This window comes from Haemaphysalis longicornis, unplaced genomic scaffold (assembly GCF_048455015.1).
Source record: "Haemaphysalis longicornis isolate Haplotype H1 unplaced genomic scaffold, Haemaphysalis longicornis Haplotype H1 scaffold_10, whole genome shotgun sequence".
In the NCBI taxonomy this organism is placed as follows: domain Eukaryota; kingdom Metazoa; phylum Arthropoda; class Arachnida; order Ixodida; family Ixodidae; genus Haemaphysalis; species Haemaphysalis longicornis.
This window is the reverse complement of record NW_027526204.1, coordinates 67,364,032-67,384,966: the sequence shown is the minus strand read 5'-3', so window position 1 is coordinate 67,384,966 and position 20,935 is coordinate 67,364,032. Positions and strand designations below refer to the sequence as shown.

At 47.5% G+C, this 20,935-nt stretch overlaps 1 long non-coding RNA gene across 1 annotated transcript in view; it reads right to left on the bottom strand.

The window, feature by feature from the left end:
• Nucleotides 1-19,689, bottom strand: part of LOC144158664 (uncharacterized) — a 38,172-nt gene extending 18,483 nt beyond the window's left edge. The window contains exon 1 of the long non-coding RNA XR_013320159.1: nt 19,514-19,689. This is a non-coding gene — a long non-coding RNA (uncharacterized LOC144158664). The remainder of the gene's footprint in view (nt 1-19,513) is intronic.
• Between the last annotated feature and the right edge of the window lie 1,246 nt (nt 19,690-20,935).

Genomic DNA, 20,935 nt, shown 5'->3' with positions numbered 1-20,935 from the left:
TGGCAGTCAAGAAAACCTCGGAAACCAAATGGGAGAATGTGGTAGGTCGCCGGCAGAGATAAAGAATTTGAAAAGACCGAAAGAAACTGCAGCAAAAATGCCCACGGGGTGCAATCCGAACCCACGAGTGGCACTGAATTGCCACCCACATGCACAGGAAAAAATTACCTCGACATAAATACCCAAGTATGTGGAGAGGAAAATAGCCCCGCCAGGACCATTGTGGTCCCTGCACCAGTCGCGTATTCTGTATGTCGCTACCCCCCAAACCCCAGGCCTACCCCCCAACCTTTCCCCCTCTTACGAACAGTGGGTGGCCTGCCTGAAAAGTCCGGACCCTGGGACCCAGCGTATACTGGTTAAGAGGGCCTGGACTGCCAGCCAAGGCCAGGGCATCCCGGACTAGGGACGTCCCCCACTGGGCTGGTGCCCTAACAGCAGCACCAGCGCTAGTGTACTAAACATTTATTCCTCCTCCCCCTCTGCTGCACTATATATATATATATATATATATTGTGAGGACTGATGGCGACGGGCGCCTGCCTTCGCGAAGAGGAAAAAAATAGTGTGGGGACGGATTGAGTCAGGTGGCTGCATCGCTTGGAGGGACGAACTAGTGTGAGGGCCAATCCCCTCACAAGGGCGCATTTCTATGCATCACCTGTAAATCCCCATCATCACACAGTGGCCTCCGCCACTTCTTCATTTTATAGATTATCATTATCATTGTGCGATCTGGTGTTCTTCGGCCCCGATCACCTGAATAAAAGGCTGCCTCGAATCTTCGCCTTTCAAGTGGTGGAGTGTGCGACTGGATCCCTTGGGCTACCTCTCTGAGTGCACCCCTGGAGCTCCGTTCGGGACGCCGCCTACAGCAGAAGGCCATGCCAACGACAGTGGAACCATCCAACGTTGCGGGTTCGGCCGTTCCACCGTGCTTCGTGGCCATCCGCCAGCGCGACCCCCCCCTTCTTTACCGGGCTTCGCGGCGAGGACGTTGAGGAATGGCTGGATGATTACAACCGAGTTAGCACGTTTAATCGCTGGGACGACATCGTAAAGCTGGCAAATGTGAATTTCTCTCTGGATAAAGTGGCCAAAACGTGGTTTTTTAACAACAAAGCCTCGATCACCGACTGGGCTGATTTCACCGCACAGCTGCGCCGCAGTTTCGGCACTCCCGCAGCTCGCTCCGACGGCGCAAAGAACCCTTACAAAAATGGATTTTGAGTTTCAATTCAGTTCCAGTTGAGTTTTTATTGAGTCAACAGAAACCTAATTCAAACTCAATTGGCTATTGAGATGTGTCAGTAGAAATTCAAAAGGATTTGTATTGAGAAAACGCAATACAAAAGCAATTGAAACCAGTCTATTGAAACTCTTTGGAGAACCAATTGACAAAACTCATCAGGCTGAAACATACACTTTGAAGGACTATTTTTTTCAGCGCTGCCCACTGTGTCTGCTGAATTAAGACTACTAGGTTACTTTTATGTTTTTTTTATTATACATTGACATTTGTATTGAGTGCAGTCAATAAAAAGTCAACAAGGTTTCAATGGACAAAACTCAACAGAATATCAAATGAGTTCGTTTAATTGATACTCAATAGAGTTTCTACTGACAAAAATCAAGTAAAATTGAAAGTCGAGCTAGTTGGTGCTACGTTGTTGAAATATATATCAGTGTCCTTCTTTTTTGTCCATGTTTTATGGTTCGAGCTTAATTTTCAAAGCTGATAAAACTCCTTAGGCCAGTAGCCTTTACCAGCAGCATCTTCGCCCAAATAATAATTATACCTGCTAAGTGGGGAAATCAATTATATTGGACAATTTTTGACTGCATTTCCTCAAATACTGCGGCAACATGCTTTGCACAAAACAATGTAAGAAATAAACATTGACAAATCTCTAGTGACTCATCTCTTCTGGCACGTGACTCCCGCGGAATCGTTTCCTTGCTATAGCAGCGGATTTTCTTCTTTATACCTTAGCACGCATTGACATAATGAGTGAGCAATCTCCACTACTGCTGCTAAGCTTCCGCTTTAGCGGCAGTGGACATATTCGAAGTCAGTCTTCCGGGAAATTTGGAGCGGAATCATGAAGCATGCATATCTCGGCCGGGAAAAAACGGACAGGCGGGAGGGGGGGGGGGGGGGAGGCTACACTTCTCGGGTCCCAGTTCTGGGGACAAAAAAAAGTCGTCACTCCCCCTACCTCTTTTCACACATACAATGCTGTGATACCTTGTCTTCCGGGAAGGTAGGTGGGGAGGAGGTACATTTAAAACGCGATTCAATCTGCTACATCTACAAAAGGCATATGTGACATCGCATCCTAGTGCGATGATTCAGTGTTTTTCTGTGGAGGCACGATACTAACAGCGCTGTTTTGCAGAAATGAATACTTATCTCACAAACCCAAACGCACAAGAATATTCCCGTGACGAAATTGTGCCTATAAATACTCAGAAAAAAAACAGCAAAACTTTGATGTAAATCCCGATACGTCGAAAAAAGAACAATTAAATTTTTGTACACAGCGAACTTTTAAAACAAGCGTTCAAATCAAGCGAACGCAGGCTTCGCCTCATCGTCGTTCATTACTCATTACTCCAGTTATCACTTCATTACTCCAGTTATCACTCGCGCACCCCGCCGTGGTCTGAGCCCAAGGACGCGAGTTCTATTCCCCGTCATACATAACTTTCCTTGAGGATACCGTGAACTGTCTATGATAACAACAGTAGAACAGCAATGTGGAATGCAGAGAATCCCACAAGGAGCAAACGCGCATCTGCGCTCTATTAAAACAGGTGAAAACAGTTCTTTCACTGCAAAAGAACTCCGTACGCCAGTCCAAGGCACCGCCGCTCACAATAACTGAACGAACGAACAAACGAAGAAAACAAATGAAGGAAGACAAACTGAAGCGCTGATTAAATACTCATCTTTACTGCACAGGGTCACAAAAAGAAAGAACGAGCCTGACACTGCTTCACGCCACTACAAATACGACAAAAGGTTCTTCTACCTCGAGAACGTAATAACAGGGGTCTAGCTTTCGCAACACAGCGACGATATCAGTATATAATCAAGAGGGCACCCACCGCAGTGGCTAAGGGGCTAAGGCGTTGTGCTGCTGAGCACGAGGTCGCGGGTTCAATTCCCGGCCGCGGCGGCGCCTTTTCTGATGGAGGCGAAAAGCAAATAATCGTCATGAAGAAATGGGTGGTGATAAAGTTTACGAATATTTGATGACAATTCCGCATTGCTGTATTAGGTAAAAGTGTATTCTTGGAACAGCGCAAAGTGACAAGAACGAGGCGTAGACGGGACACAGCTCTGACTAATAGCCGGTGTTTATTGTTAGTCTACAGTTCTTAGTCTGTTAGTCTGCGCTTTGTCCCGTCTACTCCTCGCCCTCGTCCCTTTGCGCTGTTCCAAGAATGCTATACCAACACGCCCAAGCTGATACATTAGTAAAAAGACATCCCCCTCGCGAGGGGCACGATCAAATGCACAGCATTTCCGAGGGGGTGCGCCGGCAAGTCGTATCTCTTGATCGCGGGACCCGTGTCGCCATCTTTTGGAAGCGCGGGACAACTTGTGGCACTTTCGAAACAAACGAGAAATGAGTGAAGGATATAAAGCGCGTTCGGTGCATCGAAATCTGTGTCGGTTTCGTGGCTCGGTCGGTTGTGCGCCGGGCACCTTGCGTTCCGCCCGCGGTGTCATGGGTTCGAAACCGGGCGCCGGAAACTGTTATTTCTTCCTGGCTGCGGACTACGACAAGGCGCGCCTGCGGACTACGACAAGGCGCGCATGCGGACTATGACAGCGCACGCCAACGCCGCGTGACATTGTGAGTTACTAAAATGCTATGCATTTAAAAAAAAAAGGAGAAACCGAACAAATTAGTGGGCTGGCGTGCCGCATGTTACACTCCGAACCGCTCTCTCGCTAACGATGTCAACACGTCCGCGGACTACGTTTCTCAAACACAAGCGCCTCGCAAATATCCTGCGCCCGCAAGCAGATCAAGAACTTTGAAGCTGCTTTCAAAGATTGGACTTTCCAGAATTCTTCCGTCCTCTCTCCTGCTGCAGTTCGCCGAAGCGGGCGCCCGGACACAAAAGACGTGCCATCCACCTCCACACCCGGCGATAACCAGTTCTTTTGGTTCCTCTGGCACCCTCCTACGCTAAGCTAAAGTGACCGCGCTGTCACGAATGTCTAGTACGCGGCGTTGCCACTGCCGCCAGTGGCGCTGACAGGCAACATTGCGACCTCGGCGGTGTTCGGTTATCTGCAATATAATATTATTACTGCTGCTAGAGGGGATGGTAATAAATCTATAAAAACCTATTGTAAATATTAACATAGGACTCACAAGCCGCCGTAGGTTTTTTTGATATCTCGTGTCAATGTTTTCACGCTCAGTTTTCACAAGAATGCGTAGCTGTGGCATAGCCATCGCAAACCGACTTCAAACGAAGCCAATGTCGCTTGGTCGCAATCCCGGATGTGCGGGGTCCGGCGTGGTGCGGTCGTTCTCGCTGTTCTGTGCAAATTTATAGCTTTCCTCGTGTTGTTGGCGATTTATGTGCCGTGTGCGAATCTTTTCAACCAGCATCGAAGGTCAGACATTGCAGTGCAGCTGGCGATACATCGAATTTATTGAAGGAAAAGCCATCGTATGCGCTCTTCTACCGCCGGTGAACATCCTTTGTGTGTCGTGTTGTGTTTGTGCGCTGTGATCGTACGGTGAAGAAGCTTGCGAAGTTAGGTGTTACCATCCCTGTTAGCCACGCTTTGGAATCCGTCAATTTCACCACGCTGGGAGCCCCGCTGGGAGCGACGTTGTTATAAGTTGATTCTTTCCGAGCGCTCCTGTACAGATGCCCCAAAATAATACGGAGCACGGGAGCGGTGGCCGGAGCACGCAAAAGTGCATGCCAGCGTGATCTATGCGTGGATGCGCCGCAGATAGCGAGAGTGCGTGGGCACATCCGGCTGGCCCCTCTCGATGTTCCTACGCCCGTCTTATCGCCGGCTCAATCGAAGCCGCGCTGGTGCCACCCGTGCTCGCCAGGGGCGCTTTCGGAGCTTTATGAAGGCCTGTTTACGCAGAACCAGCGAAGAAAGCTTCGTCTTCGGCGGGGTCCGCTTTCTGCTTCGTCATGAATGCTACCGATTTCACTATGGGTGCCGGCCGTGCTTCACGATCCGCTTGATTTTGAATCATGTGGCTAGAATAATGCCTGCCTCAAGCTAACGCATAAAAACGCGCAAAAAGCAAAAAAAAATTCTTGCGCGTACTGGCTGCATTGCGTTAACGATACAAATGGGGGATCAAGTAAAATGGGAAGTGATACCATTGGAGTCCAGTTACTTCAACACAAATATACTTTATTACGCCGGAGACACAAACCTACACAAATTCACTTGAAAATCAAGTGTCCCGGCTTGAGAAGGAAGGGCATATTTGGAACAATGGTCGGAGAAATGAATCAAGGGTGGTTACCATTGAAGAAATTCAGAAGCAGCCTTTTTCTTGTCAAGGTATTCTGCTTCAACTATTTGTTTCATTGTCAGCAACTTTGATTCATTTTTAATGAGTGCAAGATATTGTATGAAAGCCCTCGCTAAGTTCACTGTATTCCCTTTTCTTGTAGTTTATTGAACTTTATTTTATAATTGCGATTTGGTTTGAAGCAACTGGCCTCCACTCCGCTCAGTTTCTCAATTCTCTTGAGTGCTGATTAGAGCCATCGAAGCAATGGAGCCAGTACGCACATGATATTTTTGCTTTTAAATGCAGAGCATTTCTTTAACTCGCACTGTCACCCGTCGTCCCTCGGCGTTGTCCGCTCTCAACAACAGGTGCGGGCGCGCATGCGCGTGCTCCGGCGCTGAAAGAGGCGTTGCAGCAGCAGGTGCCACCTCCTCTCCCTCTACTGCGCGCGCTACGGCAGCGTCGAAGCGTCAGCGTCGAGCTGCCGATCCCGAGCGTCGAGAACGAGAGGCCGCCGCCAGTCGTCAGCGTCGAGCTGCGGATCCATCGAATCGAGAGCGAGACACGGCTTCGAAACGTCAGCGGCGAGCGGCGGACCCCGCGTTACGAGAACGAGATGCCGCGGTCGGCCTTGTTGACGTAGTCCACGACGTACGCCGCGCACGCGTAGTGGTCGAGGATGATCTGCAGGTCCATGTTGGAGTCAACTCGTCCAAGCTCGCAAACTCCTCGTGCTCCAACGCCTCGTCCATTTCGTCGTACTTGGCCTTCAAGCGCCGTCGACGCACCCGTACGACAACAACAACTACAACTACCACAACCTACGCCATGTGACCACCCCCAATGCTCTGCATTTACTCGTGTCCCTCGCGCGGGGGCATGCGACGGGGGCACTTTTTGCTCATTTTTATGCGTTAGCTTGAGGCAGGCATTATTCTAGCCACATGATTCAAAATCAAGCGGATCGCGAAGCACGGCCGGCACCCATAGTGAAATCGGTGGCATTCATGACGAAGCAGAAAGCGGATCCCGCCGAAGACGAAGCTTTCTTCGCTGGCTCTGCGTAACAGGCCTTCATGAAGCTCCCAAAGCGACCCTGTCGAGCAGGGGTGGCACCAGCGCGCGGCTTCGAGTGAGCCGGCGATAAGACGGGCGTAAGAACATCGAGAGGGGCCAGCCGGATGTGCCCACGCACTCTCGCTATCTGCGGCGCATCTACGCATAGATCGCGCTGGCATGCAGTTTTGCGCGCTCCGGCCACCGCTCCCGTGCTCCGTATTATTTTTGGGGCACCTGTACATTTCATCATGTCTAGCGTTGTGCAGACCTACCTGAATGGCTATACTCACGACTTGGTTATTTGTCGCTATGTAAACAGTGTTTTTATGCATGCCGTCTCGAGATCAACCTAAAGGGTACGATTTCACTTCAGCTTTTCAAAAATACTGTACGTAAGTGTAACAAATTGAAGGGGGTATTGTACCGGCACACATTTTGACATCAATCGGTAGTTTTACTGTCTTCCGCGCTGCTGTATTGCTTTCGCATGTAGTATATTTGTATGTATCTTAGGCTAAAGGTCTAACAAAATCTTTGAAGGCAAGTGACGAATGAATAAAATTCTAGACGCAGTGCTGCTACACAACTAAGCAGCAGCCCTGTATTGCCTGATATGAAGTGTCCTAAAAAAAGAAAGAACACCATGATTAAGGTAGTTAACAAAAATGAAAAAAAATGAAGGAGGTCGAATCGAACAAGTGCCTGTCGGATCAATAACAGACGCACGAATACTGCGCTATGCAAACACACCTGACAGCGCTAGGCTGAGAGGCAGATCTACCAGTTACAAACAGTATAGTGTATTCAACTAGTTAGGAGACATGGCGGTAAAATATACTTACAAGCTAAAGTGCTGGCTGCCGGCAATATATTTGCTTCCTAATTTGAACGATTGTTTGGAGAAAAAGCGTTCCCTGAGTGCAGAGCAGTGACTCAGGTGACAAACGTGGCCTAAAACGTACTTCATTCCAGCTAAAGAAATAATGCCCAAGAATATAACAAATTCATTTATTGCTTTTGGGAAATAGAGACTGTGTATCCGCAGAAGCTAGGGTTTGAACCCAAAGCATCTTTACACAAGTCTGATGCATTACCTTGACACCCTAAAGGCAAGCAGACACTTTGGTTTTAAAACCAATGAAGAAAAAAATGTGCTGCGTAAGGAGTAGTTGGAAACAGACTGCACACTGTTATATATTAGTCTTTTACCACAAAGTGCCAATTCTCTCCACGTATCTTTCTGGGAATTTCTTATTTGCCAATTTTTGTCTCAGGTGCTAGGCAGTTTGCGCTAGAACATGTACAGGCGTCAAACTTTCAAACTGATGAATACCGGTTTTGACTAAGCACTTGCTCGACTTGCTAGCATAAATTGAAATTTGCCATTGCTTATAATCACAACCTTCTGATTGCCTTTCTCGGAGCAGTTTTGAATAAGTTGGGCTGAATGTGGTGTGAGTAATAGCAAAATCACTGAATAACATTTTGGCTGAACGTGGCGTCAGACGTGCCACTGACTGATGCTACACCGGCATTGCGCGAGGGCTTAGTCGATCTGTTGTGACAAATGTTCTGCCTCTAGGAATTACCCAAATGATTGGTCGGCATGGTATCACTGTACTGTTTTAGTGCTGCTGCTGTATAGAAAATCTCGCCAAGCAAAGGGAAAAAAAAGCTTTTATATTTTTTCTCATTTACAGCAACTGTGCGGTTTTTTCCTCTCACCAAACAAAACTGTTTCGTGTTCTCGTTGTGTGTAAACTGGCATCACGGCCTTGTTATACTGGGGCACTCCTCTGGCATTGTTACGATTAAGGCAAAAATGTGGATATACCCATATCTCATATGATCCCTTCAAGCTGCTGCTTAGTGCTACTTGTTTGTTATACGTACTGCAAGGCACACACCATACTTCAGCGTTACAAGAGTGTGAAAGACTGCGAAATTCAACTTACGTATTTTTTTCTGTCACGTTCTTTCTGGCAAGTTTTTTTTTCTTTCACTGTTCATGTAATTTTTTTCCACTAGTCGGTAAGCACAAAGTATTATGCGCTCATTCATTCATAAAGCCATTTGCAATTATTGCCTGCTGTAGTAACTTTAGTTTACAGTACCATCTGACACTAGTTTTTTTTAATCAAGGCTACAATTTTGTAAACCAGCTCATGCAAGTTGACAGTTATCTAATTTTATTTTGACATTTCCAGCATTGAAATTTCACAAAACAAAATCCACAGGTTGACAGGTATGCTTTTGGACAGGTTTGGTAGTGGCTCACCCAGTCTTGATAGGCCTAAGCGGATTTCTTTTGGGCCTCAAAGATGTGGAAGACACGATAACTAGCCCATGCGGGTGATTTTGTGGCTCCCTGCGGACATAGTCATTCCTCTAGATTTCAGGTGCTTTAATGCGGAAGGCATTCAAGTAAAGGCGTTCCACTCCCTACCCATTGTAGAATTAATTGCTGTGGTTAGCTTGCCTTGATGCATTAAAACCTGAAACAAGCTTATACATTTGTTGAACTGCTGTCTCCTTGCCTTGCTTTCCGAAAATACGAACCATCTAACATATAAAATAGCAAGCTACTTAGACCAGCATGCTTAATAAGAAGGGACGGAATCATTTCGTACTATACTGGTGGAAACAAACAAGTCTGTTTCTTGTTGTATTTTGCAGGCTACACAGTCAAGTAGCCAAGTGGACCCTGCAAGGCTCCAGTCCTCCCGTGCTGCTTTCGTGAGCAATAAAGCAAGCGTTGCCATGAAACACCTCACTATTTCACCTGCTCAATGCACACCTTGATTTTTTGCATCATTGAAGCAGACTCACTATATATTTAGTACAGTCAACTGAACTTTACGAGGCAATTGGTGAAATAACTTGATAAAAGACTAAAATGAAATCAAACGTGCTGTCTTGAATATGCTCAATAGGTTTTTATTTAACATTTCTCAACAGGAACTCAACAGGAGAATCAATAGATAGTCAACACTGACTCAACTGGAACTCCACCGACTTTTCTCAATAGACTTTCAATTGATACATCACAACAGGAACTCAACAGGAAAAGTGTATTGAGAGTCATCTGAAAGTGAATTGGAAATCAACAGACATGTTGACTATAGTCAATAGACTTTCAATTGAAACAGAGCGTTGAGTTTCAATTGAAACACGGCGGCCAATTTTCAACGAGAACTCAATACAAAATTTCTATTCAAAGTCAATTGACTCTCAACACATTGTACTGAGTAAAGTCAATTGACTTTCAATTCAATCACAATAACCATTTTTGTAAGGGAAGGCTCTGGAGACCCGCGTCCAGCACGCTCAGGAAACGTACACCGCGTATATCCAGGACGTCCTTGCCTTAGACGGGCGCCTGCCTTCGCGAAGAGGGAGGAAATAGTGTGAGGACTGATGGCGATGGGCGCCTGCCTTCGCGAAGAGGGAGGAAATAGTGTGGGGACGGATTGAGTCAGGTGGCTGCATCGCTTGAAGGGACGAACTAGTGTGAGGGCCAATCCCCTCACAAGGGCGCATTTCTATGCATCACCTGTAAATCCCCATCATCACACAGTGGCCTCCGCCACTTCTTCATTTTGTAGATTATCATCAGCATTGTGCTTTCTGGTGTTCTTCCGCCCCGATCACCTGAATAAAAAGCTGCCTCGAATCTTCGCCTTTCAATATATATATATATATATATTGCTACGGACGTAACAAATGGATGAAGGGTTTATTTACAAGTCGTGCGGAGCCACAGGCAAGACGTGCTACCACAGATGCCGGTCAGCAGCGAGCCGGGGAAACTCTTCTTCGCCCTCCTCTTCTACGTGTCAGCATACCCCCTGGATCCCGCTCCACTGGAACATACCCTACACAGGCGATTGACTGCCGACTAACGTAACAGACAACCTAGTGATTGTCCTGTACCTAACACTGTAACAATTTCCCCCCGTGGAGACGAAGCGCACCGAGCGAGTTAAGGAGTGCGGCTATGACAACGCTTCAACCGAGCTACATGCACGACCTGGGTCTTGCGGGAGCGACGGTCCCGAGCAGTAACTTTTGCGATAACATAGTTCACGGTACTCAGCTGAGACAGCACTACAAAGGGGCCAGAGTACGTAGGCAAAAACTTTTGGTAGCGGCCTCGTTGGCGAACTGGAGTCCATAACCAAACGAGTTCGCCCGGGTAGTAGGAGACTGGTGGGTGGCGCTGATCGTAGCGTGCTTTGGTTCGCCCCTGGGAGCTGAGGGTGCGCAGTCGAGCCAGTCGCCGGGCTTCTTCAGCGAGGCACAAAGTTTCAGCCAGCGACATATCTTTAGGCGAGGAGAATGGAAGGATGGTGTCTAGGAAGCTTTGAGGAAGGCGGACGTACAGAAGGAAGAACGGAGAATAGCCTGTGACCTCGTGTTTGGCGGTATTGTACGCGTAGGTTATGAATGGAAGAACAGTGTCCCAATTGTTTTGTTCTGAATCGATGTACATAGACAGCATGTTAGTTAGCGTGCGGTTTGTGCGTTCAGTGAGTCCGTTCGTCTGCGGGTGGTATGGTGTGGAATGTCGATATTCGGAGCCACAAAGCCGAAGAAGCGCTTCCACAACGTCCGCCGTAAACTGGCGGCCACGGTCACTGATCACAACGCGAGGAGCTCCATGACGTAGAATGACACGATTCAAGAGGAAAGATGCGACATCCGCGGCCGTTGCAGTGCAAAGAGGAGCAGTCTCAACGTAGCGGGTCAAAAAATCCACACAGACGATGATCCAACGGTGACCTGCCTTGGACTTCGGTAGTGGCCCCACCAGATCAATACCCACTTTGTCAAAGGGCGACATGGGAGGATTCACCGGTTGCAAAGGGCCCGGAGACGGAGACGTAGGACGCTTGTAACGCTGGCATTGAGGGCAGCTGGCGACATATTTCTGCGCTGCTGTCTGCATACGAGGCCAGTAGAAGCGTTCCCGAAGCCGGTGTAGGGTGCGGGAAAGGCCAAAGTGACCTGATGTTACGTCGTCGTGCATTGCGCGGAGAACCAGATGTCGGAGCGTAGTGGGGACGACAAGAAGCAAACGCGCGCCATCAGCAGAGTAATTCTTCTTGAACAGAACGCCGTCGCGGACAATAAAGGGTGTCGACATTGTGTCCTCCGCGGTTGCAAAAAGCCTGCGCAGCGTTGGATCTTTCCGTTGTTCGGCCCGAAAAAGTGGGGCGTCTGGGAATTCTGGTGACACGGAAGCCAGACAGTCCTCGAAGGTGTCGTCGTCGGTCGATGTGCCCGGTTGAGGTAAGCGGGACAAACAGTCCGCATCGGTATGACGGCGCCCACTCTTGTAAGAGACTGTGAAGTCGTATTCTTGTAAGCGTAAGGCCCATCGAGCTAAGCGACCGGAGGGGTCGCGCAGTCCGACAAGCCAGCATAACGAGTGGTGGTCCGTGACCAAAGTGAAGTGGCGTCCATACAGATAGCAGCGAAACTTTTGTACAGCGAACACAACGGCGAGGCATTCCAATTCCGTGATGGTGTAGTTGCGCTCGGCTCTGGACAGGGTACGGCTGGCGTAAGCGACGACGTGTTGTGCCCCTTCGTGTAACTGGACGAGAACAGCTCCAACGCCCACGCCACTCGCATCGGAGTGGAGCTCGGTGGGTGCCGTGGGATCAAAGTGGCGCAAAATTGGGCCAGAAGTTAACAAAAATTTAAGCTGCTGGAAAGAGGACTCACAGCCGGACGTCCAAGAAAAAGGGCTGTCTTTACAGAGTAAGGACGTCAGGGGATGAGCAATTTGCGCGAAGCCTTGAATGAATCGTCGGAAATAGGAGCACAGACCCAAGAAGCTCCTCAGCTCTTTCAGGGATCGTGGGGCTTGGAAATCGCGCACGGCGGAGATCTTCTTGGGATCCGGCCTGATGCCTTCCTTATCTACGAGGAAGCCTAGTACGAGGGCTTGGCGCTCCCCGAAATGACATTTTTTTGAGTTCAACACCAATCCCGCTTCCTCGATGCGGTCCAGGACAATGGCAAGCCTGCTATTGTGCTCTTCAAATGACCTCCCGAAAATAATGACATCGTCGAGATAGCACATGCAGATGTCCCATTTTAAGCCACGCAGAATGGTGTCCATAAAGCGCTCAAATGTAGCGGGCGCATTACATAATCCAAAAGGCATCACATTGAACTCAAAGAGCCCATCAGGCGTCACGAAGGCCGTCTTCTCTTTGTCGGATGGGTGCACTGGAATTTGCCAGTAGCCCGACCGAAGGTCGACCGAAGAAAAGTACGACGCTGAATGTAAGCAGTCGACGGCGTCATCAATGCGCGGAAGCGGATACACATCTTTTTTTGTCACAGCATTGAGTCGACGATAATCTACACAAAAGCGCCAAGAGTTATCTTTCTTCTTTACAAGAATCACAGGAGCTGCCCACGGACTTGAAGACTCCCGGATTACCCCTTTTTTCAGCATCTCCTGCGTCTGTTCGGTTATTACCTTGCGCTCAGAAGGGGACACACGGTATGGCTTTTGACGAATCGGTGCCGTATTCTCAGTGATAATCCGATGTTGCATGCGTGACGCCGGCAGTGAAGTTTCGTGGTCATCCCGAGCAAAATCAAATACCGCAGCATGTCGGGTAAGCACGTCAAGTAACACCTGCTGCTTATGAGAAGGAAGCGAGGTATTTATCATGCGCTTGAGCTGGGTGGTGTAGTCTGTGTTGTTGGCAGTCGCGTCTTGCGTCCTATTCACCGCATGAATGGTTACGGCAACGTCTTCGTCGGAACGAGCGAGTTTAAGTCCACGGGGCAAAAGTACGGGTTCACTGGAAGCGTTCACCGTCCAAACGCAGCTGCACCCATCAACGACATCAACCAAAGCACGGGGTATCAGCACATTCTTCTTAACTGCGTTTGTTGCATCCGCCTCCACCAGAACTTCGTAGCTCCCTCGAAGAAATGTTTCGGACTTAACAGAGACAAACATAGCCGTCATGGGAGGTAGCAGGACGTCATCGGTGACAGAAAACAGGTGTTTAGTGTCATTACACCCTTCTTCAACATAAGTAGGTAGAGTTTCGTTTCGGAACGAAATTTCGCCAGTTCCGCAGTCCAACATCGCACCGCAATCACGTAAAAAGTCGATCCCCAATATAACGTCATGAGTTGCCTGGGCTAAAACAATGAACTCCGTTCGAAAGCTGTCTTCGCCAAGAAAAACCGTCGCTGAACAGATTCCAACTGGAAACAAACGCTCGCCTCCGACTCCACGATACTGAATCTTTCGGTCACAGAAAAACATAACTTTTGGCCCAAGACGGGTTTTGAAAGCGAAACTCATGACTGAAACCGCAGCTCCAGTATCTACCAAAGCTTCCGTGTTCACACCATCTACAGAAACAGTCACTTTGTTCTTTGACATAACGACGGGCAGGGGAATTGGCGAAAATGACCGGCCCGCGACCTCACCCCCGTCGGCCGCAGCATCTAGTTTCCCTCGGGTGGTGAGCTCATTCGGCGGCGTGGCGTTGGAGATCGCGGCCGTCGAGTGGTCGGAGGAGGAGTGAAGCTCCTGTCGGAACCCGGGGAATTATTGCGCATTGCAGTTGGCTGGAACGACCGCTGGAAGGGTGCGTTGGTCTGGTTATCTGTATATGGCCGTCGAGGTGGCGGTTCGTAATGCTGGGGAGGCCGACGGCAAAAGCGGGAAATGTGGCCGCGGATACCACAGTTGAAGCAGGTGCGCTGTTCACGGAATGCGACTGGTTGACCTAAGGAACGGCGTGGTCGGGAGTAGCCGACAGGTGCGTAACGGATTGGCTCCTCGAAGTAATTTTCATACTCCCGAGGTGGAGGACTGAAAGCTGTACGCCTGGTATGGTCTTCATTGTAAGAGGTACGCTCATTCCTATTCCCTGCTCGAACCCAAGGCACCTCAGAGTGACTCTTGACGGCTTGCACTGTGCATTGACGGAATACTGGGTCAGGAAGAGCGCACTGGTGAAAGCTTTTGTCACGACACAAACCTTGCTGTGCGAGTTCTTCTCTAATGATGCGACGCACCACCGAAGCTATGTCCTCGGAAGGGGACGAGCCGACGTCCACGCTGGCAACAGTAGTCACGTTTGCCAGGCGTCCAAACTTGGGGGTGATACGTCGCATTTTCAGGGTTTCGAACGCGCGGCAATGGCGAATTACATCCACAGCTGACGCCAGGTTTTCCTTAGTTATGAGGTAGTTATAAACATCCTCAGCGATACCTTTAAGCAGGTGACCTACTTTGTCCTCGTCTGGCATCGAAGGATGAACGAGGCTGCACAGTTTGAGGACTTCTTCAATATATGTGGTACAAGTTTCGCCCGGAACTTGAGCTCTCTGCGCAAGAGTCTGCTCTGCCTTCTTCTTTCGGGCAGCCGTGTCGCCGAAGCTCGCCCGGAATTCGTTGACGAAACTGTCCCATGTATCAAATCTGTGCTCATGATTGTCATACCACATTAATGCAGTAAGGTCCAAGGAGAAGACCACGTTCTCGAGCTGTTCGCGAGCGTCCCACCTGTTATACTTGCTGACTCGCTGGTAGTGCTTGAGCCAGTCCTCGGCGTCTTCCTCGATAGTTCCGTTAAACTTGCGTGGTTCTCTCTGATGAGGCCAGACACCGACCCTTCCAGGGGAGGTGGCACCCGTCGGCCCCGTTGGCATTGTCGCTTCTTCCGGAGGTAGCCCGGCAGCACGCCTGCTGCGTAGAAAATAGGGAGGCTCCGCCTCTTCCAGGACGACGAATTACCCCGCACCTCCACCAGATGCTACGGACGTAACAAATGGATGAAGGGTTTATTTACAAGTCGTGCGGAGCCACAGGCAAGACGTGCTACCACAGATGCCGGTCAGCAGCGAGCCGGGGAAACTCTTCTTCGCCCTCCTCTTCTACGTGTCAGCATACCCCCTGGATCCCGCTCCACTGGAACATACCCTACACAGGCGATTGACTGCCGACTAACGTAACAGACAACCTAGTGATTGTCCTGTACCTAACACTGTAACAATATATATATATATATATATATATATATATATATATATATATATATATAGGAAATGAGGGGCTCGTTGACAATAACACAGAAATAAGGGTTGGCAGTCGAGAAAACCTCGGAAAGCAAAGGGGAGGATGTGGTAGATCATTGAAACAGATTAAGAATTTGGAACGAAAGAAAGAAAGTGAAGAAAAAATGCCCGCCAGGTGGGATCCGAACCCACGACCTCCAGAATACCGGTCAGGTGCGATAACCACTACGCTACCGGCGGGGCGATTTTCCCATTCACTTTCTGGGGTATTTATGTTAGGTATGTTTGTTTCCTGTGCTTGGGGGTGGTAGCCAGCGCCATTCGGACTAATCGGGGTGAAGGGGACCTTCTTTTTAACCCCCGGGTCGTGACTCGAGTGTCTACGACATGTCCAGAGTGGTCGACCAGCTTTGAACCCTCTTAAGCTCCCTTTGGCAACAAGACTGCCAGAACAGAGGCCCTCGCTATGCATGTAGCGAATCAGAATAGGAATATATATATATATATATATATATATATATAATGTACAAACCAAATTTGGCCAGCAAGTCTGCACAATACCTTCTGGGTACAAGGCTGCGGTACCATTGTGAGCTTTGATACTCTGAACTTGTAATCGATTTGTGCACGCAAACATGTGTGATTGCTTTGCTCTCCCCTTCCTTTTTTGTATTTCTCTTTTCTAATATTCGTTGCTGACAGCCTCGGCATTCCCTGAACTGCTACCATGTGCCGACCATATGTGTACCGCCAAGCGCTCATCATACGCGTGCACCTGTCTTCTATTATCTTTGTGTTGATGACTTGCTTGACCCTGTATTTTTTTCCGGCTTTTTTCTGCTCTTTGTGTGCGAATGTACACTCATTTCCTGTCGAAACCGCCTGTATTATTGCTTTTGCGCACGCTCCTTACCTCCCACCAACAGAAGCCAACTATAGTACTCTACTCTCTTGTTTCAATCACGTGACTCTTATTTTTAGAACGGGTGTGTATGGCCAGAGGTGCGCGTTTTGCGTGATTGGGCATATCTTCATAACACTCCTCTCTTGCCCCCAGTTGCTACGGGACACTGAAAATACCAATTAGCTAGTTAATTTTTTTCTTTGTACTTTTTTCTCATGTTCGCACCAGGTGACTGGGATTTCTTTGTTATCATTTTTTATGCCAATGCCAAATGGGCGCTAGAGCGTATCTTGTTTTACCGCTCTCTGTTCCCCTATGGCCAGAAAGGGTAATTGCCCCTTTTAAATTTTTTCTAGTTCGGTTTCTTCTCTTTCTTTAGCTGTTGTTTTCTCATGTCCGCTCCGCGTGACTGTGATTTTTTACCGTTGTCAAATGCCTGCATTGACATATCTTGTTTTGACGCCTCTTCCACCCCTGTTGCCACGGGGAAAGAGAGAATTACCTTGTTAACTTTTTTCGTTCTGTTTCATTTCCTGTTTGGTTCTTTTTTCTCACGCTCCTACAGTGTGACTGTGGGTTTTTTTATCCTCTTTTTTCTCTTCCCCCTTCAACTTCTCTCACTTTTTTGCTGCCCACCACACCAACCATGTTACCATTGTACAAAGTCTCCCGTTCCTTGCCCTGCCCTCGCGCTTACTACATTTTCTTTATACATATATTACCCTGAAACCAACTTATTCTGTACTCTGAAGAAAGCAAGTCATTTTGCTGAAACGTCAGTAAACTTTCATTTTCGAAATCTTTTTCTCGCGTATCTGTCTCTACTTCTCCTACATATATAAATATATATATATATATATATATATATATATATATATATATATATATATATATATATATATATATATATCAAGGTTGCCGTCGTCATTGCCAGTGTTATTCCGTTGTGTCCGAAATATTTAATAGTGCCGAATGACGTGTGTTTGTCATGTTTCTTTGATACAGTGATAAATAAGCGAAAATTTAAGTCGCGAAAAAGTCCGCCGATTTTTCCAGGAGCGGGAGTCGAACCCACATCTCCGCATAACGCGTGCGGTGCACTGACCAATTATGCTATCCCGCAGTGGCTCCCCTCTCGACTTTAAATCGGGGGTTTATATTCACAAGTGCTCTGAGGACGATCAACTAGCGCCACCCCTCGACCACCGCGGGAGACGTAGAACATCTTTTTTCCCAGCGGCCGCCACGTTAGACGTGGTCGGAGGTCGGGGTTAGCAATTGGCATATCCGAACTGCTGGAGCCAGAGCCGTCGTAATGCATGTAGCCGAACATAAAAATACGGGACGAGGGACTCGGTAAGGACACATATCAAGGTTGCAGTCGTTATATATATATATATATATATATATATACATATATATATATATATATATATATAGGCTGAAAAGATAAAAACTCACACAGAGCGCGAAAACAATAAGGTTAGTAGAGACAGAGACAAACGAGAAAGACGTAGAAAATAGAAATAAGTTTACTGACGTTTCAGGGAGAGGACTCCCTTGCTTCAGAGTACAAAATAAGTTCGTTTCAGAGTTATAAATATACAGAAAATGTAGCAAGGGTGAGGGCAAGGTAAGAAGAGGGAGAGTTTGTACAAATGGATCATGGTTGGTTGGTAGCAAAAGAATGAAGAGAGAGCGGGAAAATAAATTACAAAAAGGATAATAAAAATACACAGCCACGTGGTACGAACATGGGGAAAAAAAAGAGAGAGAAGAACCAAACACAGAAAAAATAATAATAAATAAAAAATAAATGAAAAGGTAATTTTCCCCTCCGCCGTTGCAACGGGGGTTAAAGAGGGGTCAAAACAAGATATGCCTAATCTTTTTGTCCATAATTGAGACCTCGGAAGCTTGGCTTTAATACATTCGACCCAAGGGCCATCACCAGATCTTTTCAATGAATAATAATCCCGATTCCCTTACTACCCTAAACACCCTAAACCAGAGGTTCTCAAACGGGGGTCCGAAGTCCCGATGGAGCCCGCCAAGCCCTGTTAAACCCTTGTTTCCCACTAATGTTTTCGACTTTTTGTCAAATCTTGCTGGCAATGCAAAAAGGTGGCATCGCTGCATGACATGTACGTTAAAGGGTTTCCGCTTAGTACAAACTTTACGCTGGATTTGTGCACAACGCAGCACGTATGTGGAAAATTCAGACCCGCAAAAGGCAGTACGTAGGAACTCCGGTGACTTAAAGCTGCAAGAGCAAATTGTTTGATGATACCAAATGTAACAGAATAAAATTCAGACGCCAGCGGCGGACCCTGATAAGTGTGTTGGAGATTTCAGATGCATGTGCAAATTATTTTTCATTATGACACGAATAAAAATAGTCTATCGTGGGTTCCCCCGTCACATTTGCAAGCCCCAAATGTGTCCCCTAGACACTTATGAATGAGAACCACTGGCATAACCCGTGGGAACAATTGTTAATCCAAAACAGCTCTCCGGTCAGTAGGAAACCTTTTGTGAGAACTGGAGATATGGGAATGATAAAATTCCATAAAGGTAGTGTTCGGGAAACGGTGTCTCTTCTCTTGTCCTAGTTGTATAGTTATTCAGGAACCACATTGAGGATCAATACGGTTGTCATCACCGTGGTGATTATTTCACTAACAAAGGTTGTTTGATGGCTGCAGATTTAGTGAAGTTAAAAATACTCAACTACACCTGCTTCTTTACTTCGCCTGATTTACACGTCAGGTAGATACTTGATGCTTGCAGAAGGAAACACAAGTGGTGCGACGAGCACTAGCCGCATTGCGTGTATTTCAATTTATGAAACCAATTGATGAAACCCTACAAATGCCCAAGAAGGAATATTCTCAAACCACGCATTCAGCGAAAGAGAACCACAGGTAATGAAAGTGAGCATAAAAGTCGTGGAAAGCATGGTTACCTTTTGCCGACGCCTCATTGACGGCCGAGGATAGCAGTGCAGATCCAATCACAAGAAAGCGCAAGTACACCGAAAGACTCATGTTGCCTCCCAGGACCAGTGTGATGATCTGCCGCTCACTCACATAGCAGCGTGCGGAATCAATACGCCCTGTCGGGGGAATTCATCGCCCAGTCGGATGCTATGCCTGCGTGACGACCTCTTGTTCCTTATCTCACGCAGCGGCATTCACGGCCATACCATGAGCCGGCACTCGACTGATAACTGATATCCTGCACATATGCTCTCTTGAACAAACAGCAGCCTTATCTGCAAGGTACGAAAAAATCGGGCGTCATGCTTGCAACGATACGTTGGGAGGAGTTCCGCGATTCGATTGCACATGTATTTAAGTTTCCCGGACTCACAGATCGTCAGAACACTCAGCATTATCTTTGTAGTGGCGCCATGCTCTAATGCAGGGTTTCACGGTGCGCTAGAAATTTACTTTAGCTCAGATACGCTTTAAGAATTCCCTTTGAAAGCGTGTTGCCCTTTTTAGTGTCTGAAGATCGCGGTCACGATGGGAAATCGTGGCCGTTTGGTGTCGCCATCCCAAATAGCAAAAGCGTAAGATCGGTAATCAGAATATCTCACCTTCACTATTGTCCTGGCAGCGTGAGAGCAGAGTTAAAAAAAACCACGAAGTACCACTCGTGCCAGTCGCCTGGTCAACAAATAAATATATTCCCCGTTTTAATTATTACATTATTCTTGTGTATTTCGCAATAATTTCAGCTTCTTTCAGAAACACCGGTATCTATGACATACCTGGGTATGTGTGCACGTGCATATCTGTGAGTGCGGACTTTTGCCACTGCAGACACTAACCTTTACCCCGATCATACTGCGTTTTCGCCCGCTCCCTTGAAAGTACTTTTATCGGGATTCCACCGTTTTTCGTAAAACGTCGAACAGTGAGTTTTCTGCACTGAATTTCAACCACTATGTGATGGCTTACTTTACCGCGCCTTCCGGACATGCAGGTTATCTTTTATTGTTGCATTGGCGGACACAATATAGGTCGCACTTTTTAACCGGTTCTTCATTTTCTAAGATGGTCTACACAGCGTATGCGAACGGAGCAATAGTGCGGATAAACGGCAACAGCGTGTTTTAATTACAAGAACATACTGGTGTAATTTTGCAAAGATGTTTGCTTTTGGAAAGCGCCTACTAGGAGCTCTAAATTCTTATTTGAGCACATTCATCGTAAAAATCGACAGAATCTTTCTACATAGGGTATTACAGATCTCTGTATTACAGGTGCATTCTGTGGGAGTCACAAACTGTGAGTACTTACGAGTAGAAAATTAAAGGCCGCTGAAGCTGTTTATGCGTTTGATAAATACAAATGATGAAAGGCGGGCTAGTTGGTGTGCC